The sequence below is a fragment of the Hibiscus syriacus genome, unplaced genomic scaffold, assembly GCF_006381635.1.
Source record: "Hibiscus syriacus cultivar Baekdansim isolate YM2019G1 unplaced genomic scaffold, ASM638163v2 tig00000773_pilon, whole genome shotgun sequence".
Lineage (NCBI taxonomy): Eukaryota > Viridiplantae > Streptophyta > Magnoliopsida > Malvales > Malvaceae > Hibiscus > Hibiscus syriacus.
In genome coordinates, this window is record NW_024061823.1 from 394,644 (window position 1) to 422,460 (window position 27,817).

Sequence of the window (27,817 nt, forward strand, 5' to 3'; positions counted from 1 at the left end):
CTCAAAAACAAGAACTACAACTCACTCTTATAAGACTTTGCTTCTTCATCACTTAGAGCTCTTAATTTTAATTGATGCTTAAAACTAAATGGGAATGAGTATACTACTCAAGAACAATCCTACACCACACAAATAAAAACTAATTTAAACCATTAAAGTCACAAATACCTAAATCTCATCTAACTAAATTGATGTAAGCAATGACATCATTATCTTAATTTTAATTGATGCTTAAAACTAAAATGGGAATGAGTATTTATACTACTCAAGAACAATCCTACACCACACAAATAAAAACTAATTTAAACCATTAAAGTCTACAAATACCTAACTCTCATCTAACTAAATTGATGTAAGCAATGACATCATTACTTAAATGATGTAAGCAATGACATCTTTACTTAAATGATGTAAGCAATGACAATTTAGTTTGGGTTTGGGTTAGGCTCCCATAATGGATCAAGTTTATGATCCAACACAAGCAGCATAATGAAATAGATTAGAAAGGACAACAAAAACATAATTCAAACCAACACAGCAGCAATGAGGAAGCTTAGCTAGAAAATGAAAAAATTAGAATCGTTAATGAGATATTTTCAATTAAAGAAAGTTTAAGAAAATAATCAAGAAATTCCATTGCAGGCTAAAATTTTTAAATTAGAAAAATACATAAACTAAAATTAACCAAATTTAAGTACAAGGATGAAACCTACAAATTTCTGCATAATGCATGAACTAAAAAATAATTTGGCATTTTCTTTATACAAATTAAAAGCAAAAGCACATGCCAAAATTAGACTTTTTCAAGCAAGGTCAATAAATTTTCTAAAACTAGAATCAAAGTCATCGGTTTTTATTATTTCTTATAGAAAGGTAGGAAATGATTATCTTCATCAATTACTAATTATTCAATCAATTTATATTAAATTAGTTATGATTAACGTTGATAGTAATAATGGATATACAAAAGATTTTATGTTAGATCAGCGGATTTATAAAAAAATGGTTACAAAGGGAATAGAGTAAGAAACTGTGATTAGGTAGCAGTATATCCTCTCGGGAAAGATACTCCCATGCGATCAGCCATTGGAAGAAAAGCGCTTTAAACGGAGGAGAATCATAAATTACCTTCACGATACACATGGTGGAACGTGAGAGACCAATTACGATCCTTCAAGCTGCGTATGCCCGCAATAATAGTAACATAAATTAAGGAAGATGAAATGAAATATAGTAATTGTTTTTTAATATAAAATGCCAACAACTTGATTGGTAGGTTGTTGAGATTCTACTTTGAAATATCAAAGTTTTGGGAATCAAGTAGTGAGAATGACATTCCATCTACCAATTATACATGCATTACACCAAAAGAATCCAAAATGGTTCTCTCAAATCATGCATTTCATTAATGCGTAGTTAGAATTTTTATGTCATTGTCTTTTACCACCTATTTAAATACTATAAAATGAACCCATTTTCTATCTCAATTCTGAATTATCTCTTTACTGAATATACATAATTCTGCACACACAAAAATGAAGATGGATAGAAGCAATAATATGTTAGGAACCATGTTTAGATCAGGGGTGCTTGCAGTTTAACCATGTTAATGTTTACAGAATTAGCAGTAAAAGTTGAAGCACAATCAGAAAAGCTTGCCAGTGATGAAGGTGATCCCTAATTTACTTTGGCTTTTTGGAACTATTCCTTTTGTAAATGTCCTAAGCTTCGACTTAGCATTGAACACTTCAACTCTTTGAATACCAAGAAGTCTATATTCTCTTTCAATGAAACATGTGGATGTCTTTAGAAATGGCGCGTTTCTTTCATGCTTTTGTTCTTTGATTGGTGGTCTCCATCTCCAAAGTCCTAGTTGATCCTATTTATTTCAGTAAAATTTTATGAGCCCCTATATTGTATGTAAATTATGAATTTAGTTCCTATATTATAAGTTTTTTAACTTTAGTTATATATATTTAACCAAATGTAGCCCACTCTCTTGCTGGAAATGTTAATGTTTAGACTAAGAACCTAGCTTAGCTAGAAAATGACAAAATTAGAATCGTTAATGATTTTGGGTATGAATTTACCCAATACATTTTATGTGAATTTTATTACATGATATTTGAATGTTTTGAGTATGAACTGCCCAATAAAGATTTTACTTATGATATTTTGATATTTTCTATGCGAATAATTGTATATGAGAAATGGTAAATTTTATTACATGGTTTTGAATAAGTGTGAAATTGGCATATGATTTTGATAAAAGTCTAATATATATGTATTGAGAGTTTTAGGTACAAATGACATGTCATGAGGTGGAGTGACTATATGATATATATTTATATGACACTTATGTGTAATTCTACGAGGCACTTTCGACTGCAAATATACCTACGAGACACTTTTAAATGCATTATAACACGTACACTCGACGAGACTCATGTACATGATTTCTCGATTAAAATGTATTGACTATTGTTTAATGATGAAAGTACGAGTTTATATGGTTAATATGAAAAGTACAATTTATACGAATTAGAAGCTAACAAAGGTATTATGAGATACTTAGCCGCATATACTAACTTAAGAATACTAAAACCCTAGCAGTTTTCCTCCTCCTCCTCTCTTCCCTTTCTTTTTTCTTTATAATTTGTGTCAATTTTATTGATCAATCTAACATTTTCTTCTTTAATTTTGTTTAATCGACGGCGGCGCCAGTTTTCATGTTGTTTATTGCCCGTCAATTATTTTTTTAGTTTTTTTAATAAGAATAATTTTATCTTTATGATACGTTTTCTGCTTTTATGGCACGTTAATATTTATCTTTGTGGCACGTTTTTCTCTGCCTTTTGGTAGCTTACGTTTTTTTTGCCGTTATTTTCGTTTTTTTTTCTCAGAGTTGGATTTGACATCGCCACGATTGATAAAGATAACGCTTATTTGTTATCATGTTAATCTTCCCTGCTTTGGACCCTTGGATTGATTTGGATATGTGTTTTGCATTCGTGGATAGTTTTCTTATGTCGCTTAACTCTGATTTGCAATTTATTGATGGTCTTCAGTAGCTTCATCACTTTTTGTGATTCATTTACCGATGTAGTCAGATTTGTTTGTATCTTTATTTTGTTCGAGCATCAGTTGGATTTTTTTAATCATTTTTTGTTTTTTTTAGTAATCTAGGTGGCTAGTTTTTTGTCACATAATAATATTTTCAAGGTCATGTGACACCGCAAATCAAATCCGTAACATAAAAAGTAATTATTTTTAAAAAACAATTACTCGTAACATCCGCATACTACAACCGAAGCCGTAATCGAAAATAGTACTATGAGAAAAATTCTTGCTTTCACAACGTAAGAAAAGGGACCACTAGGCTACACTATCAGTTTGCGATGCTTTTCCATTACTGTTTGTTTAATTTCACACATGGGGTTGTCTTGTCTTCTTGTTGATTTTGAATGATACAGTCCCTACTCCATTAAATAGTAGAAAATGGAGTTTGTGCAGGGAAATTAGAAAAATAATATAAAATGGGAATTATACCTATCATTTCCTAAGAATGTAGTATAGCTTATGCCAAATTTTTTTTTCAATCAAGTTGTATTATTGAAGTTATCTTCTTTGTAAACGAGTGTTGGTATAAGTGTTTATGATTCAGGAATTTAAGCTTTTAGACCAAGTTCAAATCCTACCATAGTCATTCTTGATGAGCAATATGTAATTCATATGAAAATTTCAATTGAGTCTTAGATATACTAACCGGACTGGAGAACCACCCTTGACCTAAACTTTTGAATACCAAGAAGTCTATATACTCTTCAATGTCACATGTGGATGTCTTTAGAAATGGCGCGTTTCTTTCATACTTTTGTTCATGATTGGTGGTCTCCACTCTCCAAAGTTCTAGTTGATCCTATTATTTCAGTAAAATTTTATTATGAGCCCCTATTTGTTCATTGATTGGTGGTCTCCACTCTCCAAAGTTCTAGTTGATCCTATTTATTTCAGTAAAATTTATTATGAGCCCCTATATTGTATGTGAATGTCACGTGCATTCTTTAACGGTTGTAGGACTTTTTATGCCTTTGTCTTTCACCACCTTATTCATTCAAAAGACTATAAAATGAACTCATTTTCTATCTCAAATTCTGAATTATCTCTTTACTGAATATACATAATTCTGCAAAAAATGAAGATGGATAGAAGCAATAAAATGTTAGAAACCATGTTTAGATCAGGATGCTTGCAGTTTTAACCATGTTAATGTTTACAGACTTAGCAGTCAAGCTGAATCACAAACAAGAAAGCTTGCCAGTGATGAAGGTAATCACTAATTTACTTAGGCTCTTTGGAACTATTCTTTTTTGTAAATGTTCTGAGCTTTGCCTTAACATTGAGTATGTAGCTTATTGTTTAGATAATTAGTTGAACTGAGGTGTGCTTTATCTCTGGATGCTCTTCGTGAAATTGCCAGAGAATTAGGGAAGAAAGACTGGGATTTCACTGTAGACCCTTGTAGTAATCACTCAAGCTGGAGAAATCCAGATATAGATCCGAGGAAATTGTACAACAATACTCTCGTCTGTAACTGTTCCTTCCCCGGTGATGTCTGCCACGTCGTTAGCTTGTATGTTCTCTATATCTAAGGACTTAGTCCTAGAATTCCAAACAGTTCCATGTTAGAACACCTGGTTTTACGTGCTTCAATATTGCAGATATCTTAAGGGACAAGATCTGCCTGGTGTACTTCCACCATCGTTGCGAAGCTACCGCACATTAAGGTCATTAGAAGAGCCTGCGATTCTGAGTTTTATTTAACACTGATATGAAAAGATTACTCCAACTGATAGGCCTTTTCTTTCCTTTATAGTGATTTTACCCGGAACTACCTTAATGTACAATACCACCTGAGTGGACATCTACAAAGTTGGAAAACTTGTAAGCAACTTTTGAGATTCGCCGGGGCTTTTGATTTTACTAATTATGTTTACATTCATTGGGGCTTTTGCTGGATATACAGTTCAGGTCTGTTACGGTTAATCGCTTATCGGGACCTATTCCAGACTACTTGGGGAGCATACCACACTCCAATACCTGTATGTTCTAAGTTATAAATCAGTGTCATGTTCCCTCGATGAAAAGGTTTAATGAGATTCTATTAATTTTGTTAAACCTGCTCTAATACACTGCTGAATGATCAGGACCCTTGAGAGCAACATGTTTACTGACCTATTCCTCCAACACTTGGGAACTGGTTAACTTGGAGAATCTGTTGGTTCCTTTTTCTCTTTCTCTTAATGCCTGATTTTTCATTCATTAGCAACTATATCCAAATATGTGTCACTGATTTGGTTTATCCATTGATGACTACAGAGTTCTTAATGCTAACAATCTAACAGGAGAGTTACCAAAGGCTCTCACCAATTTGACCAAGTTACAGAATTGTAGGTTCTTATAAATGCAGTGTTGTTGCCATGCATTTGTTTTGTAAACAAGTTTAAGTTTTGAATGTAACTGGATTTCATTTTCTTGCTTGTCAATATGCAGTAGGATTGGCAGCAACAACTTCACTGGAAGGATACCTGATATTTTCCAAAATTGGACGCAACTTCAAAAGTTGTAAGCATCTTTTCGTCTTACCTCTTTCAGGAGGCTTATAGAACAAATATTTGTAGTTCATTTGTTCTTGGTTCACAGAGAGGTCCAAGCCAGTGGCTTTGAGGGTCCAATTCCTCCCAGCATCTCTTCCTTGACAAACTTAATCGAACTGTAAGTTCCCTGGCCATCTTAGGCCACAATCTCCATGAATTCCATAAGGAGAAGATAAAAAATATACTCGTGATTTATAAAATAAGCTTTCTGATTTAATCTCAAGCAGAAGAATTAGCGACCTGAATGGAGGAGTTTCGCGGTTTCCATCTTTAAGAAACATGAAAAGCCTACAAAAATTGTGAGTTATTTCTACAACAACAAGGTTCTTGAAAATCAGAAGAAATGTACACTTTGCTGCATTGTTCTTAATTGAAATTAACTATGTTGCAGGATGTTGAGGGACTGCAACATATCTGGACAAATACCTGATTATTATCAGAACTGCCACTAAGAATCATGTAAATCTGCTGCTCTTCTAGTTTAATTGCATGTCTGCCTTTTAGATTATAACTAGCAATTATTGTAGAAACAGAGTTTTCCGGTTCTGTTAAACAGGGTGATAACCGACGTTTTGCTATCAAATAATTCTGGCTTCTTAAAGAGATAGGAAAAAGTAGTATAAAGAAGCAGAGTCGATCCACAGGGACTGTGGTGCTTCTGATTTACTAAAATTGTTTCTTGATTTTAAAAGAAAATAGAATTCCAGATCAATTGAAAAGATATAATAAAATAAATAATTATAAGTTAAAAAAGGAAAATAATAAAATAATAATATAATAGTAATAAATAAAAATGGGGTTTTGAATTATTTAGAGGAAGTATAATGAAATAAAATTAAATAAACAAAAAATAAAATAACTAAATTGGAATAAAAAAACTTATTGTGAAAGCAACCTCAGACTTCAGCTTTGCCTCAAATTACTCGGATCATCGAAACATATTTTTACTTCAAGATTCACGTCGGCTTACAAGGACAATTCTTTGTTGTCAACTCGGATTATGTCGTTTCAACAATAACTGATTCCGATCTCAGTTTCCTCTTAGCAAAAAATTTTACTAAGTGTGTATCGGAAAGTTGAATATGCTTCAATAAGCAAATCCATCTTCAAACGTTAACCATAACAATATCCGGACCAATGTCGAAATCGTTTTGTTTTGAAAAGTAAGCTCAGAAAACATAGAGAAAAATCCGAAGCGATTTAAGTACCTTACAATTCTCACGTTTGGAATTGAGTCTTCGCTTCAGACTTCACCTTGAAAGAAAATTAGCTAAGCATGACCAAATTCATACTTAGCAATTGTTGAAAATGAAATTTAAAGAAAAATAAAGGGGTATGCGAAAATAAGATTTTATTCTCAGATGAGAGATATATGTTTCTAAGCTTACCATGAGAGGGTATTTGTATACTTCAAATTCCTAAAAACAAGCTAAACATCTTAAATCCTAATTAAAACACTTAAAACTATTTAAACTAAAATATTTAAAACAAAAATAATATTTAAAATAATATTCTAAATCCTAATTAAAATACTAAAACCTATTTAAAATAAAATACCTAAAACAAAGATAAAATATAAAAACAATATCCTAAAACTTAATTAAAATATTAAAACCTATTTAAACTAAAATACCTAAAACAAAGATAAAATATAATGTTTAAAATACTACCTTAAAACTTGAGTTTAATCCAAATCCGAATTCCTGAAACGTGCGACCAATCCATTCGTGCTTCTAGAAACGTTGACTGGATATTCTAGAAGGTGTTGACATCATCGCCTCGTCGGAAGTTTCATGTCTGAATTCATGCCCACTAATCCAACTTTGATTCCGAAAATTAAAAAAAACTGTAGAATTATGTCCTTTTTGTGCAATTTCCAAAATCTGACGTCCTGCATAGAAAATGAATCAAAACGAACAATTAAGCCACAAAATCCAATGATTAAGGAGTAATTTAAAGCAAAATATTAACTAAATTAAGCACTTATTAATTCTCCCTCACTTATTCAATGCTTGTCCTCAAGCATTCATCAATTAACATATCAAAATCATAAGTTGCCATCTTCAATTTCAACTTATTTCTCAAACTTCCAATCGAACTAAATCCATGATATTTGTTGAATTCAAGTTACAATCAAGCAAAGGTACAACCAATAAAATTTAAAGTAAGCAAGATATAACAATTAATTGCCAACTTCAATGAAACATGACTCAATACCTCACAAAGATTCACACATATCCGCTCAAAGTGTTTGGGGTAAATGAAATCGCTCAAACTGAAACTAACCAAAATATTATCATAGGCTTGGAATCCAATCAAGTCTCCACTACGAAAAATGAACATAATGCAATAATCAATGGGTCTTTAAACAAGGTGTAACTGGGTTTAGGTTAGGGTAGGGAAAAGGCCGAAAAGAAAGGTTTAAATACCGAAACAAGATATCAAAATAATTAAGAACAATCCACGAATTAACATGAAGCGCAATGAAGAACAAAACAAGGAAAAAAGACTAAATGAAAGACAATTGAAACGATCGATTTTTCCTTCCCTTTTTTTCCGAACAAGGGTGTTTTTTTTGTTGTTCGAAACAGTGAACAAGTTGTTGTTTTTTCTGATTTTTTGAAACAGTGAATTTTTTTCATTTTTTCTTTATTCGTGGAACAAGAATGATACAAGATATCAAGTATCTGTGAGAGTGTTTAAAGAGAGGAAAAATAAAAAAAAGGCTTCGGGTTTAATTATGAAATGTAAAACAAAGAAAGGAAAATATGCTTAAATTTGGTTCACTAGTGGATATATAAATGGGTAGGTTTTTTTGGGAAAAGTGAGTTTATCCTAAGTGCCCCTATCACATTAAAACATTACGTTCAAATGTAGTCTCGATATGCATTGTGATTACAAGTTCTAGAATATCCTAATTAGTTCAGTACACACAAGTCAAATAATGAGCAAGAAAGAAAATGTATGCTTGTTAGGCCCAAATCTCACAAGAAAAGTTTATATGCATTGAGTCAAGTTCATCTCTATTGACAAAAGCATGAAATATCAATACTCAACAAAAATTCACTAGCTATATCAATAACCAATCATGTAAATTAAATTCGATCAAAAACATGGTCATAATCCAAAAGGAAGCAAGAGTATAAAACGAAATTCAAGACTAGCAACCAACGATCCCAACATATCAACATCAGAATAACTCAATTTCAAATAATAAAAAAAAATCAAGGAAAATTTTGACTACATGTTTTTCCTTCCCTCTCACTTACTCCGTTTTGTCCCAAAACATATCAAATTTAAAAACAAAGAGGGGAAAAAGAATACTCCCCAATCTAGTGGTGACCGCGGCCACGTCGAGACGAGCTGTTATAGAGTAGAATGTCCGATACTGCACTGTTTTGTTCGAACTTCTCTACACAGTTCGAACCAAATATGTTTTTTATGCACTGTTTTTTCTGCATTGTTCGAATCTACTGTGTATATTTCTACACTGTTCGAACCAAATCAGTTTTTTCTGTACAGTTGGAACCAAGTCAATTTTCTGCACTGTTTTTCATTCAATATTCGATCGGAATTTAGATTTGTTCAAATAAAATAAAATAAAATAACTCAAATAAAATAAATAGAATGAAATAAAGTTCGCTGAAAATAAAATGAAATAAAACAAAAATATAATGAAATGGGTTGCCTCCCATCAAATGCTTTTGTTTAACGTCGTTAGCTCGACGACCTAATTTTTCAAATTGTGGGTTCCTCTAAATTGATTTCTTCGATTAGATCAACCAGAGTATTTTCATAATATGGCTTCAATCTTTGACCATTAACTTTAAATCGTACTCCTGAGTTATCTTCAATTTCAACAGCACCGTGAGGAAATACTTGAGTAACTGTGAACGGTTAGAGCAATTTTGATTTGAGTTTTCCTACAAAAAGTTTAAATTTGGATTTAAATAATAAAACCTTTTGACCGACAGAAAAAGTTTTAAAAGAAATTATATTATCGTGAAATTCTTTTGTTTTTTCTTTAAATATCCGAGCAATGTGATAAGCATTTCTTCGGATTTCTTCAAGTTCTTGAATGTGTAATTTTCGAGCTTCACAAATTGCATCCATTTCCATGTTACACTTTTTAATGGCCCAGTAAGCCTGATGTTCTAACTCAACTAGTAAATAACATGTTTACCAAAACAAGCCGGTATGGTGACATCCTAATGGGACCTTTATAAGCAGTTCGATATGCCCAAAGTGCATCAGTTAATTTTAACTCCAATCATTTCGGTCTGGTTTGACAATTTTCCCAAGAATTGTTTTAATTTCCCGCTTTGATACTTCTGTCTATCTATTTGTTTGTGGATGGTAAGTGGTAGCAATTCTTTGAGTTACTCCAAATTTCTTCATCAATAATTTGATCACTCGGTTTATAAATGTGTTCATCTGTCGCTTATTATAGCCCGTGACATGCCGAACATGGAAAATATTTTTCAAAAAATAATTGTAGTTTTAGCATCATTATTCCGAGTGGTCTTAGCTTCCACCCATTTAGAAACATAATCTATAGCTAAAATAATATAAGTATTTCCAAATGACGAAGTAAAAGGACCTATAATCGATTCCCCAAACATCAAAAATTTCACAAACTTGTATAGAATTAAGCGACATTTCATTTCTACGGCTTAAATTACCTGTACGTTGACATTTTTCACAAGTTTTACAAAATAGATAAGAGTACCGAAAGATGTTAGGCTAAAAGAAACTGCATTCAAGAATTTTATGGGATGTACGTTTTGACCCAAAATGACCACCGCAAGAGTAAGAATGAAAAAAATGTAAAATTGAATTTAACTCACTTTCGACAATACATCGTCGAATTACCTGATCCGAGCAGTGCTTCCATAAATAAGGATCATCTCAAATAAAGTATCAGGATTCCCGCTTAATTCGATTGATTTTAGCTCTTGGTAAATCTAATGATAACTTACATTTGGCCAAATAATTAACCATGCCCGCAAACCATGGAATTTTGCATTGCGCCACCATCAAATTTTCTTCAGGAAATTCTTCTCTAAGTGGTGGTTCAAATTTGGAAAGGGGATTTTGACTCAAGTGATTCGCAATCAGATTTTTGTATCCCTTTCTGTCTTTGATTTCCAAGTTAAATTCCTGTAAGAGCATGATCCATCATATAAGCCTCGGTTTTGCTTCCTTTTTGCTCAGTAAATACCTTATAGCTGCATGATTAGAAAAAACAGTAATTTTAGCGCCAAGCAAATAGGATCTAAATTTTCCTAAAGTAAAAATTATAGAAAAAAGTTCTTTTTCCGTAGTTGAATAATTTTTCTGAGTTGAGTCTAAAGTTCGAGATGGATAGGCTATGACATGTGGCTCTTTCCCTATTTTTTGGCTTAGAATGACTCCAACGCTAGTATCTGATGTGTCACACATAAGTTCAAAGGGGTAATTCCAATATGGCGGCTGAATAATTGGAGCTGAAATAAGTTTTTCCTTTAATGAATCGAAAGACTCCTTACATTTTGAATTAAAGTCAAAGTCTTGATCCTTTTGAAGTAGATTACATAAAGGTTGTGCTATCTTCGAAAAGTCTTTAATAAACATGTGGTAAAATCCTACATGGCCAAGAAAAGAAAGAATTTCCCTCACAGTTGTGGGGTAAGGAAGTGAGCATATAACATCTGTTTAGCTTTATCAACCATAATCCCTTTTGAGGAAACAATATGACCTAAAATTAACCATTTATGAACCATAAAATGACATTCTTCATAGTTTAAAACAAGGTTATATTCTAAGCATCTTTTAAGCACATTAGTTAAATTATCAAGACATTTATTAAAAGAATTACCATAAACTGTGAAGTCATCCATAAAGACTTCGATGCCCTTCTCCACATAGTCAGAAAATATACTTAACATGCATCTTTGGAAGGTGGCCGATGCGTTACAAAGACCAAAGGGCATTCGTCTATATACAAATGTACTGAAGGGACAAGTAAAAGTCGTTTTTTCTTGATCCTCAGGCGCCACTGGGATTTGGGAAAAAACCTAAAAAACCATCAAGGCAACAATAATGAGTTTTCCCAGCTAATCTTTCAATCATTTGATCTATAAAAGGAAGAGGAAAATGATTTTTCGAGTAAGAGAGTTCAACTTCCTGTAATCAATACAAACTCGTCATCCATTTTGAACTCTTGTTGGCACTAACTCCCTTTCTTGATTTTCAACCACTATGACTCCTGTTTTCTTGGGAACCACATGAATCGGACTTACCTAATTACTATCCGATATCGGATAGATTACGTCAGCATCAAGGAGTTTCTAAATTTCTTTCTTTACTACTTCCATCATCGGTGGATTTAATCGGCGTTGTCCTTCTCGTGATGGCTTTGCTCCTTCTTCGACTTTGATCTTGTGCATGCAAGTCGAGGGACTTAATCCTTTAATGTCGGCAATGGTCCATCCTATGGCTTCTTTGTGCGAGTGCAACAGTGCTACAAAAGCTTTCTCTTCTCCTTCGGATAATTTACTTGAGATGATCACTGGCAAAGTTTCATTTTCGCCCAAAAAGGTATATTTCAAATGCTCCAGTAATTGCTTCAATTCTACCTCAGGTGCCTGTAAAACAAGGTAAAATTTTAGTTTTATAGGAAGATAAAGATAATTAGAATTGATTAAATTAATATTTTCAAACTCCCTTTTTTCTTCTTCGTGGCAAAGTTCAAGATCCTTGAAAATATTATAAGAAAAATTAGATTCAATAAATTCATCAATTAAAGGATCTACAACATCATCCTAATTAATTCTTTCAACATGATCCGAGCATTTCATTGCTTTGTAAACATCAAATTCAATGATATCACCATCAAATTCCATTATCAATATACCACTCCTAACATCGATCTTTGTATGTGTGGTGCTTAGGAAGGGTCGGCCTAAAAGTACCTCGGAATAAGTATCCAACCTGTCCATGTCAATGACATAGAAATCTGCAGGAAAAAATAATACATCGACCTTTACCAATACATTTTCCATTACTCCTACTTGATAGATCACAAATCGATCAGCCAACTGTATTGTTATTCCTGTTTTCTTCAAAGGCTCATTAGTAATCATTTTATAAATAGAAAATGGCATAACATTGATTGAAGCTCCAAAGTCACACATTGCACGTTTAATTTTAAAATCACCTATTTTGCAAGGTATGGTGAACATACATCGATCCTTCATTTTTGGTGGGAGCTTTCATTGAAAAATTACAGAGACATGTTCTCCCAAATTTACATTTTCGTGCCCCATTAATTTCCTCTTTGTAGTGCAAAGTTCTTTTAAAAATCGAGCATACCTTGGTACTTGTTGAGTTACTTCAACAAGAGGTATGTTGACTTGAACTTTTTGGAACACCTCTAAGATCTCCTTTTCTTCAGCTCTTTTATCACGCTTCATCAGTCTTGATGGGAAGGGTGGTGGTGTGATTTCATGAGAAGAAAGAGAAGGATGGGTGTTAGACGTACCTTATATTTCTGAAGGTGATGTGTTCTCTTGTTCTTTCTGATGTGTGGCTTTTTCTACTAGAACTTCGGGTGAGATAATTTTTCCACTTCGGAGTGTGATGAAACTAGCAGTCTCTCCCAGATTTAACTTCATTTGAGAAGGTAGTCTTCCTTGTGATTCTAATTTTCCCATAGTTTGAGCTAGTTGGCTCACTTGGTTATCTAGCTCTTGAAGATGTGTTTCGGTTCCCTTTGAAATTTTTCTTGGGATGCAATGAACTTTTTTTTGTAAAATTGCTAATTTTCCTATGAGTTCTTGCAATGGTGATTTTTGTGTTTGTTGTTGAGGAGAAGGTCTTGGTTGATAAGTTGGTCTTTGATTTGTCGTATAGATGAAGTTTGGGTGGTCTCGCCATCCTGAATTATAAGTATTGTTGTATGGGTTGTATTGTCTTTGTGGAAGACCTGGAAAGCTCCATATGGCATTGATTTCTACTTTGCCTCCTTCTTGTATCAGCGGGCAGCAATCTATCAGATGGTCTAACTTTGTGCATATTCCACATGCTCTTGTTGCTCCAGATTTTCCTGCAACAAGTGAATTAACTACTTCAGTTAATTTGTCTAACTTATTTTTAGGGAAAAAATACTTATCTCGTGAACCCGTCGGCTGGGTTCACTTGAAAACTGTTGAGAATTGGCTGTCATGGTTGAAATCAATTACATTGTTGTTGTTGTGGTCATGTTTACTAATATTCCTCCACTGGCGGCATCTACCATCTTCATCTCTATTGGTAAATGACCTTCATAAAAGTATTGAATTAATATTTGCTCACTTAATCATTGTTGCGAACAACGTGCGTAAAGCTTTTTAAATCGCTCCCAATAATCATAAAGACTTTCTTCGGTCTTTTGTTGAATGGAAAGGATGCTCCTCCGTAACTCACTTGCTTTAGCCGCTGGAAAGAACTTGTCAAGAAAAATTTGATTCATGTTAGCCCATGAATTAACTGAATTTGGAGGTAAATAAAATAACCAATCTTTAGCCAAGTCGGCTAAAGAGAAAGGGAAAGCTCTCAATTTAATTTGATCTTCGGTAACTCCCTATGGTTTTATGCTAGTGCAAACCATGTGGAATTCCAACAAGTGTTTGTATGGATCTTTAGTGGGAAAACCATGGAAAGCGAGAAGAAGATGAATGAGTCCCGCCACTACGAAAATTAATGTATAATGGCGTCTGAGTGACAGGAACTGTGGCTAGCTCTCAGATCGTTTGTTCTTCTTCTGCCATTGAGATATTGTATGCGTCTGTTTCAGAGTTTGTCTCCGGAATTGATTCTGCTTTTGAACTCTGCTCTTGTTTTTCTTGTCTTTTTCTCTTTTCTCGAAGCGTTTGTGCGTGGATTCTTCGTGCTCCTGCTTCGATCTCTGGATCTAGATCTACTAATTCACCTGAGTTTATTCTGATCATAAATAAAAAACTAGAAAAATAAATCAGTACTTGCCGTTAGTCCCCGACAACGACGCCAATTTGATAATTTTCGTGTTTCTATCAAAATAATTTCGGCTTCTTAAATAGAAAGGAAAAGGTAGTATAGAGAAGCCGGGTCGATCCACATGGACTGTGGTGTTTCTGATTTAGTAAAATTGTTTCTTGATTTTAAAAGAAAATAGAGTTCCGGATGAAGTTGAAAAGATATAATAAATAAATAATTATAATTTAAAAAAGGAAAAATAAAATAATAAATATTAATAGTAATAAATAAAAGGGGTTTTGAATTATTTAAAGAAGTATAATGAAATAAAAATTAAATAAACAAATAAATAAATAACTAAATTGGGATAAAGAAAACTTATTGTGAAAGCAGCCTCAGAGTTCAGTTTGCCTCAAATTCCTCGGATCATCGAAATAGATTTTTACTTCAAGATTAATGTCGCCTTACAAGGACAATTCTTTGCTGCCAACTCAGATTATGTCGTTTCAACAATAACTGATTCCGATTTCAGTTTCCTTTTAGCAAACAATTTTGCTAAGTGTGTTCTCGAGAAGTCGAATATGCTTCAATAAACAAATACTTCTTCAAATGTTAACCATAACAATATCCGGACCAATGTCAAAATCGTTTTGATTTGAAAAGTAAGCTCAGAAAACAAAGAGAAAAATCTGAAGCAATTTAAGTACCTTACAATTCTTACGTTTGGAATTGAATCTTCGCTTCAGTTTTCGGCTTGAAAGAAAATTAGCTAAGCATGATCAAAGTCATACTTAGTAATTGTTGAAAATGAAATTTAAAGAAAAATAAAGGGGTATGCAAAAAATAGAGAGAAAGCTAAAGAGGAAAAGAAGATTTTATTCTCAGATGAGAGAGATATGTTTCTAGGCTTACCCTGAGAGGGTATTTATAGCCTTCAAATTCCTAAAAACAAGCTAAAACATCTTAAATTCTAATTAAAACACTTAAAACTATTTAAACTAAAATACTTAAAACAATAATAATATTTAAAATAATATTCTAACTCCTAATTAAAATACTAAAACCTACTTAAACTAAAATATCTAAAACAAAGATAAAATATAAAATAATATCCTAAAACTTAATTAAAATACTAAAACCTATTTAAACTAAAATACCTAAAACAAAGATAAAATATAATGTTTAAAATACTATCCTAAAACTTGAGTTTAATCCAAATCTGAATTCCAGAAACGTGCGGCCAATCCATTCGTGCTTCTAGAAACGCTGACTGGATCTTCTAGAAGGTGTTGATGTCATCGCCTTGTCGGATGTTTCATGTCTGAATTCATGCTCACTAATCCAGCTTTGATTCCAAAAATAAAAAAAAAAACTGCAGAATTCTGTCATTTTTGTGCAATTTCTAGAATCTGACGTCCTGTACAGAAAATGAATCAAAATGAACAATTAAGCCACAAAAACCAATGATTAAGGAGCAATTTAAAAGCAAAATATTAACTAAATTAAGCACTTATCACAGGGTTTTTTATTCTGAAATTATTTTTATTCAAAGAACAATTGCATATTACACAAGAGGATACATGAGATTTTTATATACATTAATTAGAGACCTAGATAAGATATGAGTCATCTTTTCTACAAATTAGGAGATAGTTTTAGAGATAAGTTAGGATTCAGAGTTTAACTTAAACACTACTTACACTCCCCCTCAAGCTGGGGAGTAAATATTGTGAAGACCCAGGTTGGATGTAATTTCGTCAAAGGTAATCCTTGGAAGTGCCTTGGTCAATATATCTGCTAGTTGGTTTTATGAAGGGACATATTTTAATTTCACAGTTCTGACATTTACTTTTTCTACAATAAAATGTCTGTCGATCTCCACATGTTTTGTTCTGTCGTGGTGCACCGGATTCTTTTCAATGCTTATCACATATTTGTTGTCATTCTGAAGTTCAAAATTGTTGTTGTCACATATCTCTAGTTCAGTTAAGAGTCTTTGTAGCTAAATTCCTTCACACATTCTGAGTTTTATCGCCCTATATTCTGTTTCTGCACTGCTTCTGGATACTACTGATTGTTTCTTGCTTCCTCATGTCACTAGGTTTCCCCACACAAATGAGTAGTACCCCGTGGCTGACCTTCTATCAGTTAATTCTCCAGCCCAGCTTGAATATGAGAAGATTTTAACTGTTCTGTCTTCATGTTTTCTGAAAATCAACCCATGTCCTGGTGTCATCTTTAGATATCTTAAGATTCGATTAACCGCCTCTAAATGTTCTTCTCTTGGATCATTCATGTATTGACTAACAATGTTAACAATAAAAGCAATGTCAGATCTAGTTAGAGATAGATAAGTAAGTTCACCAACTAGTCTCTGATAATGTTTCTTATTTACCGGGTTTCCATCTTTACTCAATTTCAAGTTAACTTCCATAGGAGTTTCTGAGGGCTTACAATTAGTCATTCCAGTTTCAGAAAGTAAGTCTAGGATATACTTTCTTTGATTTATGACAGTTCCTTCTCGTGATCTCGCTAACTCCATGCCTAGGCAATATCTCAGAGTTCCTAAATCTTTGGTTTCAAACTCTTTTGCTAGTAATGTCTTCAGCTTCTCGATTTCTACCAAGTCATCACCCATGATAATGATATCATCAACGTAGACATCAAGATTGACTTCTTCTTATCAGGAGCAGTTTTTACAAACAAAGTGTGATCGAATTGACACTGTTTGTAGTTATCTTGTAACATTACCTTCGTGAATCTATCAAACCAAGCTCGAGGTGATTGTTTAGACCATATAAGGATTTTAGTAATTTACATACCCGGTTGTTTCCAGAATGAATTCCTGGTGGAAGTTGCATATAGACTTCTTCTTCAAATTGCCATTGAGAAATGCATTTTTTACGTCTAGTTAGTAAAGTATCCAATCCTTGTTCACTGCCAAGGATAATAGAACTCAAACAATGTTGAGTTTTGCTATTGGAGCAAAGGCCTCCTGATACTCAACTCTATAAATCTGAGTGAACCCTTTTGCCACAAGTCTAGCCTTATATATCTCAATTTTCCATCTGCCTTGAATTTCACAGTAAAGACCCATTTGCAGTCGACTGGTTTCTTATCTTTAGGTAGATCAACAATGACCTAGGTTTTGTTGTTTTCTAGAGTTGAAATTTCTTCTTCAACTTCCTTCTTCCACTCAGGACTTTTTAATGCCTCCTCTATGGTCTGTGGAATGTAAATATAATCAACATGAGCTATGAAAGTATTAAAACTAGACATTAGTTTCCCATAAGAAACAAATTTACTAATAGGATGAGTTGTACATCGTTTAACTCTCTTTCTTTGAGCAATTGGTAACTCACTAGTATCAATTACCACATCCAACTTACTTTGGTCACTATCTCCTTTGTCTGTCGATGGATTTAAACATGGTTCTGGTTCTTGACAATGCATTGGCTCTAGTGTGGAAGGTAGGGCTTGTTTGGGTCGTGTTTTGTAGATGAGAATATATGTAGATGGTGTAGGTGTTTCATAAGAGTTGATGGGATTAATGGATTAGTTTTCATTATCAGATGTGGTGGTGTTAGAGGTTGTGGAGTGGTAGTTTTTTCAGTAGAAGATGGACAGATGGGTAACTCAGTAATAATCGGTAAAAATTGAAATTCAGACTCACTCTCCCCCTAGATTTTGGTTTTTGAAAAGAACGATTTATGTTCTTGAAAAGTGACATCCATAGATGTGAAGAACCTTTTTGTAGAAGGAGAGTATCAACGATAACCTTTCTGATAGGATGAATAACCAACAAAGACACACCTAATTACCTAAGAATCAAGTTTAGATTTATGAGGATTGTGGTCATGGACAAAGGCAGCACAACCAAAGACACGAAGAGGAACAGAAGAGGTAAAAGGTTTGAAGTGAGGGAATTTAGTGGAAAGGATATCACGTGGACATTTAACGGAAATAATCTTACTAGGCAAACGATTGATTAGAAAAGTATCTATTAAGAGAGCCTCACCCCAAAGGTATTTCAGAACATTAGAATAATGCTCAGTGATACATGCATCACAAGGTTCACATCAAAGGAAGAAGTAATAACTCTTCCAAATGATCCACTCGTCCAAGCTTTGGAAAAGAAGATCAGAACAGAAGCAGACTTGCGACGACTTTTTGAATGGGATCCTGATCTTATTTGGTCGACATGTCTTCTGGAGATACAACCTTCTGTCTCTTATCTTTCCAACGGTTCTTTAATCGCATCAATCCGATATCGGAAACTCAAGATATGGTCATTTTACTGAAGACGGTGCATGCATGAAATCCTATACGGGATTAATACGTTATTTTGTAAATATTACGAATTTTCAATATTTATATTGATTATTTGTAATATAACTTAATATAGGATGATGCATTATCTTTTAGGATTAGATTTATTATTTTATTAGGAATTAAGGTTGGGTTAAAATATTATCTTTAGTTATTATTATTTTATTAGGAATTAGAGTTAAGACATGTTTAGTTTATTATTATTTTATTCATTAATTATTTAGGACCTTTAGAACTCAGCCCCTATATAAAGGAGGCTTCATTCTACTTTGTAAATAAGATTTCTTTGATCAATAATACAACGAGAGTTTGTTTTTGCAAGTGCTGATTGCCTTGTGCCTTCGAAGCTTCTTCTCCTGGAGTTCTTTCAAGTTCTTGTGAGGGAGATTAATCTTCACACTCCAATTTGCCTTTTCATCGCGACTAGGAGGGTTGGTTAGAGCCATTTATCGTGTTTGCCTTTTCATTGCGACTAGGAGGGCTCAATAGGACACTTATCCATCTATTTTTCCACAAATCCATCCGCACCATCAATCATCTTTACCGTTCACCTTCATAAGGGAGATCTTTTGATTTCTTTATTATCTTATTTCATCTTTCATTTATTTATCTTTTGTTTATTTTATTCTAATCGTATTGTCTTGATTCCAACACATAAAAAGAAACCCTAAACAATCATAACGACTGCCGCCACCTTCCCATATTCATCACCTTTGTTCTTCATCGAGTCTAGAGCTTTCTAGGTTTGATTCTTTAACAAGAGCAACGTTCAACAATCCGCCACCGCTTCCCTATCAATTGGTATTAGATTTGGGCCGATTCTTGGAGAGAAACAAGCAATCTTGCTTGTTCTTGCACACAAAACCGTCAAGGTACCCCAACGGAGCTAGTTCACAAACGATTCAGCGTTTCAGGTTCTTTTTATTTAATTTTAATTTAGATTTAAATCATTCTTGTTAGTTTGCTATTTTTTTCAAAAAAAAAGGAAAAAAAAGGGCAAAAAAACAAAAAAAAAAAAGCCAAAAAAGCCAAAATTTCAAAAAACTGCAAACGAAGGTATTTAGGGCTGATTTTATCCATATATTATATTCATTCTAAGAGTAATCCCCAGTCCAAATTTCACCCCAATCGGAGTTCATTGGAGCCTTCAAATACATCATTCAAGTTTCATCGGCAGATTCGGTTTAGAATCTTGTCGAATTTCTTGAAAATTTTACAGGAGGAATTTCGTGGTGAAAATTTCCAGATTGAAACTTCATATATTGGATGGAGATCATTCACACAAAATATCAGAATTTTTGGAGATCAAGAACAACTTCGAAAAAAGTGATCAAGAAAAACAGATTGTTTGAGGACTCACCGTTCAACAGAGTCTACTGGATACTACTGAAGGTATTTGGTTCTGAAATTTTACAGGTGGTTTCTTGACGCATCGAAAGACATTCAAGAAATTTTTCAGAATTTTTGGACACCGGTAACCCCCCTCAAAAACGTTGCTCAAGTTGATCCAGCGTTTTCTAGGTTTTCTGGTTTGGTCCCTTTTTCTTTGACTCTTAGTGCTTTAGGTTCTTTTGTTTTTCCTTGTTATTGTTCTTTTGCATTATCTAACACATTATCTTCTTTGTGTTAGTAGGACTAAAGAGTTTGCATACTTCTTCCTTCTTTGCATTCTCGTTCTCTTGGAGTCTAACCTTTGTTTGGCCTCTTAGAGCTTTTAGGTTTTTCTTATCGCCTTTGCTAGTAATCAAACTCCGATACGAACTGTGAAAGACTACTTGGTAAAGTGAGTTTTAAAGAGTAAAAGATCGGCTTACTTGCCTCTCGTTGTGTTACTTTCTTGGAGTGACTTGTGAGGTTTCTTGCTTTGTTGAATTTATTTTATTTTTATTTTACTTTAAAATTTTCTTTTGAGTGTTATGATTTCAGAATGGGCGACACTAACAACAAGACACTTACGGCTATCTTAGCCACACGTGCCCGACTCACGACTCAAGTTGAAAGATTTGATGAAATCGTGATAGAACGACAAGAACCACAACTGGATCTACCAAACCAGAATCCAAGACCAAACAATGCTGAACTTTTGGTACCCGAGGAAGAACAACCACGTTTCCAAGCACCCAAACTCTTTACAAAACCAAAGTTCACGATCCCGTCTTTCAAAGGAGACAACGATCCAGACAGGTACATTGAATGGGAAGGAAAAGTTGATCTCATGTTCACATACCATGACTGCCCTCAAGCTAAACAAGTTCACCTCATCACCATACAATTTGAAGGATATGCTCGAACTTGGTGGATGCAAACAAGGAAAAAAATCCAGAACTTCCAAATTCCAACAATCACTTCTTGGACCGACCTCAAACAAACCATGAGGAACCGATTCCTACCGACACATTATACACGAGAATTTAAACAACGACTACACCGACTTCGACAAGGTAGAAGTTCAGTTGAAGATTACTACAAGGATATGCAGTCCTTACTCAATAGGGCTAACATAACCGAAAAAGAAGAAGTCACCGTGTCAAGATTCGTCGTCGGCTTAAACTCAAGCATCACTTATCTTCTTGATCTACAAGGGTACGAAAACCTTGAAGATACACTAAAGAAAGCAATGACAATCGAAGCACAAATCCAAAGGAGATCTCGAATCAGTGAACATTACCAAGGTACTTCATCCTCTTACCAAGGTAATCCTTCAAATCCTTCCTCATCTTCTACTCCATCTTCTCTGAAAAAGCCAAGAGATGACAAACCTGACAATGAGAAAGAACGACCAGCAAAGAATGACACACTTCCAGCCCCTAAAGATCAAATTTGTGAGGAGGTAGTGAAATCAAAAAAAGAAAAAGTTGAGAAAGAGGCAAAAGAAAAAGAGGTCACTAGTTACAAAAGCCAAAAGCATAATGACCCATGGGAGGTGAGTGAACCTAATTGTGAGAAGAAAAGAGTGACTCAAAATCTACGTGTGAGCACAAAAGAATTGAGAGAGAACCTTCTTTACAAACATCCTTTCATCCTTGTTCGCTTTAGAGAATCAATTGTTTCGATTTCTAACATTAACAAGGATTTGCCTAGTGTGTTTTCATCTTTGTTACAGGATTTTCGAGAAGTGTTAGGTGATCCACCTGACGGATTACCACTGGAAAAAGGAAAACAACACCAAACCAATCTAATTCAAGGTTCTATCATACCTCGTCAAACATACAATCTCGAAGAAACCAAAGAGTTAGATTTGTTACAAAAAGGCTACATCCATGAAAGCCTTAGTCGTAACGTCATCTTAATGACGAAACATGACTTGAACAACTCCACATGCTTTATAGTTCGTGCACAGGGAATCCATGTAAATGATGAGAAAGTAAAAGCAACACGAGACTGGCCCACACCATCTTCCATCGCCAAGAGTTGTCGAATAGTGCTAGGTGACCCTCCTGACGGGTTACCACCTGAAAGCCCTAATCACTATGCCATACCAATGAAGAGTCACGATTTACGAGAGTCCAAAGGTAAATATTTTATTACTCATTTTAATGACATTGTAACGTACTTCTTCTCCTTCTTACAAGGTAAGGCTCGTGAAGTTGTCATCCATACTAAACACAACTCCTTTAAGTGTGTAACATACCGAGGTAAGCAAAACACAGTAGACGATACACTACCACGAAGGTATACTCTTACCTATCAAACTCATACTACTATTCCGAGAATTGAACATATCAAAGATGTATATCACGATAACTCGGATATTTCTGATATTTCTACCCATGCATTTAAAAGTGCTTTTAATGAGCTTTATCTTGTATATGAGTTTCCTTGCCAACTAAACAGGTTATACAGTCCACAAATCTCCTCCTGTGAATCATTAATTCATGAACCAAACTTAGGAGACTTAAGGGATTACATTAACAAACAAGTTGACATGGTTTTTAAACACTCATTCTCGCCATACACGAATGAAACCATGGAGAAATTATCTGAAATAATCATACAGAAAGCCAACAGTGACCGGCGCCATGTTGAAATTCAACCAAAACATTAGATTACAAGACTTGTATGTAAAAGAGGATTTCAAGACTACAAGAAATCAGTTCCTACAAAGAAGAAACCTCGACTAAAACGCATAAAGACACATCACATTGATCCTGGTAAATGTTTCACAAGTTTTTATTTCAACACATCTAATTCTCTTTCTTTTGGATTTTCAGATTCGAGGACGAATCCTTTTGAGGAGTGGGGGAATGATACATGCACCAGATTCCATAATACATGCTTCTTTGGACTAATGTTTCTACTCGAACCTATTAGAAGAACAAAGTCTCGAAGATTCAAAGCATATCTATTCGGTAAGCATAATGTGAATGAATTATTAAACTATTCTAATGTTGCTCCCTTTAATGTTTCAGATTCGAGGTCGAATCTTTTTGAAGAAAGGGAGGATGATACATGCATCACAAGGTTCACATCAAAGGAAGAAGTAATAACTCTTCCAAATGATCCACTCGTCCAAGCTTTGGAAAAGAAGATCAGAACAGCAGCAGACTTGCGACGACTTTTTGAATGGGATCCTGATCTTATTTAGTCGACATGTCTTCTGGAGATACAACCTTCTGTCTCTTATCTTTCCAACAGTTCTTTAATCGCATCAATCCGATATCGGAAACTCAAGATATGGTCATTTTACTGAAGACGGTGCATGCATGAAATCCTATACGGGATTAATACGTTATTTTGTAAATATTACGAATTTTCAATATTTATATTGATTATTTGTAATATAACTTACTATAGGATGATGCATTATCTTTTAGGATTAGATTTATTATTTTATTAGGAATTAAGGTTGGGTTAAAATATTATCTTTAGTTATTATTATTTTATTAGGAATTAGAGTTAAGACATGTTTAGTTTATTATTATTTTATTCATTAGTTATTTAGGACCTTTAGAACTCAGCCCCTATATAAAGGAGGCTTCATTATACTTTGTAAATAAGATTTCTTTGATCAATAATACAACGAGAGTTTGTTTTTGCAAGTGTTGATTGCCTTGTGCCTTCGAAGCTTCTTCTCCTGGAGTTCTTTCAAGTTCTTGTGAGGGATATTAATCTTCACACTCCAATTTGCCTTTTCATCGCGACTAGGAGGGTTGGTTAGAGCCATTTATCGTGTTTGCCTTTTCATTGCGACTAGGAGGGCTCGATAGGACACTTATCCATCTATTTTTCCACAAATCCATCCGCACCATCAATCATCTTTACCGTTCACCTTCATAAGGGAGATCTTTTGATTTCTTTATTATCTTATTTCATCTTTCATTTATTTATCTTTTGTTTATTTTATTCTAATCGTGTTGTCTTGATTCTAGCACATAAAAGAAACCCTAAACAATCCTAGCGACTGCCGCCACCTTCCCATATTCATCACCTTTGTTCTTCATCGAGTCTAGAGCTTTCTAGGTTTGATTCTTCAACAAGAGCAACGTTCAACAATCCGCCGCCGCTTCCCTATCACTCAGGTTACCTCAAGAAGATGACGACTTTTACGTTTGGCGATCCCATTTAGTTGTGGAGTGTCAACACATGAAGTGAGATGGACTATTCCATTTTCCTGGAAGAAGGATCCCAACGACTGAGAGAGGTATTCCCTACTATTATCAGATTTAAGGATGCCATGGAACTTTGGAATTGTGTTTCAACCATTTTGTGGAATCGTTTGAAGATGGTACAAGACTCATATTTGTCCTTCATAACAAAGCTCTAAGTACTACGAGAGTGGTCGTCAATAAAATAGTAAACCAAAAAATTCCATGTAAACCCGTAACCCGTGAAGATCCCCAAATATAGCTATGAATTAAGGAAAAAGGTTTAGGCGAACGAGAGGGAGAAGGAGGATAACAACTTGGAATGTGTTTTGCAAGAGAACAAATGTCACAAGAAAATGATGTGGGATTTTTATTCATAAATAATTTGGAAAATAATTTTGAAAGATAAGAAAAACTTGGGTGACCTAACCTAAAATGCCATAACACAATGTCGGCAGCCGCATCTGTGGGAGAAACTGAAGCAAAAGAATAGATAAATGGTGCATGTGAGTGGTTGGGAACGAAAGTATAAGGAGGAGCGTCAAGGATGTAGAGTCCACCATGACGCCTAACATTACCAATCACCATCCCCGAGGTCAAATCCTAAAATTCACAATAATCACGAGTAAAATGAGAAGTACAACCCAAATCAGTAGATAATTTGTTAATCGAAAGAAGATTGCAAGTCAAACTTGGAACAAATAGAACATTAGATAGAGTAATGTGACTATTAATGCGAATTGAGTCACTGCCCTTAACCGGTGATAGGGAGCCATCAGCAGTATGAACACTACATGAGATACCATTTTTGTGAAATGTGGAAAATAAATTGAAGTTGCCCGTCATATAATCACTTGATCTGGAATCAACAATACAAGAGACACACCCTGGTGAAGGGGATAATAAGGTAAAAGGAGAACTACATTCACTAACAGTGCATACAGACTTGGACGAAGAATGATATGCCATGACTGTCGAGGAATTGAGAGCTTGGGATATGTTGCGAACTAGCAGGGAACACTGCTATAAGTGACAATCAGATATTTGAGAAGATTGACACTAGGATGAGTATCAAATGAGCTATGCAACGAGGAGACAGTTTTGGCCGGACAGTTACCAATAGCGGTAGAACAGGTACCAAAAAGCAGCAGAACAGGTACCAAACAACGGAATAGGAAGGGTTGTCTCTGTGATGAGGGCAGCGCTGGACCGGCAACGCGACAAGAGCAGTACGAAGAGGAGACCAACACTGCGACAGAAGCGGCACTGTTGTGGTTGCACAACAAAGAAAACGACGCTGCGAAGGGGTGGTGCTGCGAAGAGGATGGTGTTGCAAAGAATTTCACAATTGGAAGGAAGATGTGCACATAAGGCACACTGCTGATCGAAAGGATGATGAACGACGGCAGAAGCAAGGCTGGGATCGACACTGGCGACTGATACCATGAAGAAACAGAGTTTTTCGGCTCTGGTAAACATAGTTTTCCGGTTCTGGTAAACATGGTTTTTATTCTGAAATTATTTTTATTCAAAGAACAATTGCATACACAAGAGGATATATGAGATTTTTATATACGTGAATTAGAGACCTAGATAAGATAGGAGTCATCTTTTCTACAAATTAGGAGATAGTTTTAGAGATAAGTTAGGATTCAAAGTTTAACTTAAACACTACTTACAATTATTAATAGTAATACTTTCTTATGTTATATTCAATTCTAACAATTTTATCTTAGTGTTTCAATTAGAGCTGCATATGCTTTAGCCCTAAAGTAATAACATGGTGCACTAAGAAGTCAAAAGTCTTATCAAATGATACCATTTTCACTGATCTTAAAATCTATTTGGAGCTTTAGGGACATGTTTATGAAGTTCATTTATATTTCAAGTTTTAATATTCACAATAATTTAGATTTTCGTTGATCAAACAGATAATCAGCTATTGGTTGCCATGCTGCCCTTTCATGTCTACTAATGGAATACAACAAAGTGAACAAACTGCTCTTTTCTGTTTAATTTTCTTGCAGTGATCTCAGTTTCAACAGATTAGTGGAAATTGGTAGAGGTTTTACGATTTCTCAACCGGAAAAAATGTAAGCATTAGTAAGATCAAAGTCTTTTTATTATTCACCAAGGTTTTTCCCAGTATATTTTCCTCCATTTCTAACTTTAATTCTAGCTGAGAAAGTTTAAACTGCAACATGATTTATGATGCTAACTAAATAGGTATCTGACAAACAACTCGCTCAGTGGTCCGATTCCCGATTAGATCAAGAACTTAAATAGTTGCAGGTAATTCATAGATGCACATATAGAATCCCATTATCATCATCTAAAGGGTCAAGATCTCATAGATGCACTTTTCCTTTCAAAACAATGTAACATGCATTTACAATTAATGTCATTAAGCCAATATAGTTTTCTTTTTCAGTGCGATAGATCTTTCTTACAATAATTTTTCTGAGGACTACGTGCAATCCAGTTGTCGGGAAACATTGTAAGAACAATTTTTTCCCGATTCTTCCTTTAACTTTCAAGTATGCTATCCCTTCTTTTTAACTTCTCAAATATTGGAAAGTAATTATTTTGTTGTTCTATCAGAAACTTGTTCAAAAGCTCTACTGATGGAAAGAACTTGTAAGTTCCTACGTATCCAAATTTCAAAAGAAATATCCAGGCTACTTTGCATAAATTGATTTTTTCACTGTTCGACCATGATGCAGACCACTCAATGAATGTCTGCAGAGTTATCCGTGTTCGAAAGGTACTTGCATTTCTTCCACCAAAATATACTAATATATGCTTCATTTGTATTTTCATTCATGCCCACTGCATTCACTCGGCTGATCAAAAGTGCTGTAAATTTTTACATTTATTTTGTCAAATTTACTAATAAACTCTAGTATGCTATGTTTCTATATAGATCATTATTCTTTATACATAAACTGTGGTGGGGAGAAAACTACTGTAGGAAATATTGATTATGAAGCCGATCTCGACCAAGGTGGTGAAGCAAAATATGTTCCGACTGGATCAAATTGGGAAGTCAGCAGCACAGGACATTTCTGGGATACGAATATTAGCTATAGAGACTATATAGCACATAATGTATCTGTGCTCAGGATAAATGAATCAGCGTTATACACGACAGCACGCCTTTCTCCCCTTTCGCTCATTACATTCGCTGCTTAGGAAATGGAAACTATACTGTTAAACTTCACTTTGCAGAAATAGTGATAAGAGACAATCGTTCTTTCCACAGTCTTGGAATAC

The 27,817-nt window shown here is 34.3% G+C and overlaps 1 long non-coding RNA gene across 1 annotated transcript; it reads left to right on the forward strand.

The window, feature by feature from the left end:
- Window positions 1–5,335: 5,335 nt before the first annotated feature.
- LOC120217990 lies at window positions 5,336–27,804 on the forward strand. The gene is made up of 11 exons (XR_005525210.1): window positions 5,336–5,450; window positions 5,554–5,625; window positions 5,704–5,775; window positions 5,885–5,956; window positions 6,049–6,116; window positions 26,572–26,637; window positions 26,771–26,836; window positions 26,976–27,041; window positions 27,146–27,181; window positions 27,268–27,308; window positions 27,468–27,804. It is a non-coding gene; the product is annotated as an uncharacterized LOC120217990 (long non-coding RNA).
- The last annotated feature ends 13 nt before the right edge of the window (window positions 27,805–27,817 follow it).